The 1,333-nt window shown below is 40.3% G+C and overlaps 1 long non-coding RNA gene across 1 annotated transcript in view; it reads left to right on the top strand.

The window, feature by feature from the left end:
- Positions 1–14: 14 nt before the first annotated feature.
- LOC118478590 overlaps positions 15–1,333 on the top strand; it is a 2,006-nt gene continuing 687 nt past the window's right edge. The window contains exon 1 of the long non-coding RNA XR_004859159.1: positions 15–397. This is a non-coding gene — a long non-coding RNA (uncharacterized LOC118478590). The remainder of the gene's footprint in view (positions 398–1,333) is intronic.

The following is a 1,333-nucleotide window of genomic DNA, read 5'->3' as shown; positions in this document are numbered from 1 at the left end:
TTAAATCCAGACAATATCAAACATGAGCCCAAACTGTTGTAGTTAGTGTGGCACTTTTTGTATTTGCAACCCTGTTGAGTGGGATTGAGTGAGGACGACAATCGTCTGCCGTTAGTTTGTCTGGCACCTTCTGTATTTGTGTCGTAATCTGTGCTTGAGTGACTGTTATGTCTGCCACCTTCTGTATTTGTGTCGCAGTCTGTGTGTTTGAGTGACTGTTTTGTCTGGCACCTTCTGTATTTGTGTCGTAGTCTGTGCTTGAGTTACTGTTCTGTCTGCCACCTTCTGTATTTGTGTCGCAGTTCTGTGTGCTTGAGTGAGGAAGGACAGTCGCCTGCAGTGAGTCTGTCTGGCTGATCTCCCTTGTGGCTAAAGTGTTTGTGGACATCAAGCAGACGTAAGGGAAACAGACAGCAGATGCATGCATACGACATTCATTTTACAATGTTTTCCCCCCTGTTTTGTTTTGTTTTGTTTGGGCATTTTTATGTTTTGCGTCTGTGTTCTTATATCACTTTATCAGAGCACTATGTTTTCCACAGTGTAGACATCGAAAAAATTGAAAGACAAAAAAAATCTGCTTTCTATTTTATCTTCGTCATCGTTTTATGATTCTTTTTGTTGTTGTTGGTGTTATTGTTGTTGTTTGTTAGTTGTTGCTTTTTTTTAAATTACAGGTTTCCGTTTCTTCGTTTAAACTGTCTCCCCCCCCCCACACACACATACTTTAAAAAAAAAGAAAAAACGTTTTTCTTCTTTTTCCTTTTAGCCATACCTTTTGTTGGCCTGGCAGCATTTATTTTATAGCCTGTTTCCCCCTTTTTGATGTTTTGGTTTGGGTTTGGGAATAAATGTATTGAAAAGTTCCCGTGAAAATAAAAGTAAATTTAAAAGAACAAAAATAAATGTATCTTAAAATAAATGGAAGCCGTGCAGTGGTCTGAAGCTTTTGTCCAGTAATGTGTTTCTTGTCAGCGAGTTTTATCTTCGTAACTCTCTTGTGCTGGGTCTGGCTAGTTTTGTTGATCGTTTGTCGTGCATGTCATGCGATTTGGTTCATTGAGTTCTGTTTATCGTTTACTGCGCAGATCAGAGCAGTCTGGTTCGGTGCAGTTTTATTGGAAAGAAGAAAGTTGAGATTGCGGCGAAGTGATTGTTTGTTTGTTTGTGTGTGTATGTGAGTTTGTGTGTGTGTGTGTGTGTGTGTGTATGTGTGTGTGTGCGTGTGTGTGTGTGTGGGTATGTGTGTGTGTGCGTGTACATGTTTGTGTGTGTAGGGGGGGTTGCATGTTTGTGTAGGTGTGTGTGTGGTTTAGGAGAGGAAGTGGAAGAA

Source organism: Aplysia californica, unplaced genomic scaffold, assembly GCF_000002075.1.
Source record: "Aplysia californica isolate F4 #8 unplaced genomic scaffold, AplCal3.0 scaffold00707, whole genome shotgun sequence".
Lineage (NCBI taxonomy): Eukaryota > Metazoa > Mollusca > Gastropoda > Aplysiida > Aplysiidae > Aplysia > Aplysia californica.
Note: the sequence above shows the minus strand (reverse complement) of the source record. Positions and strands in the feature narration are given on the sequence as shown.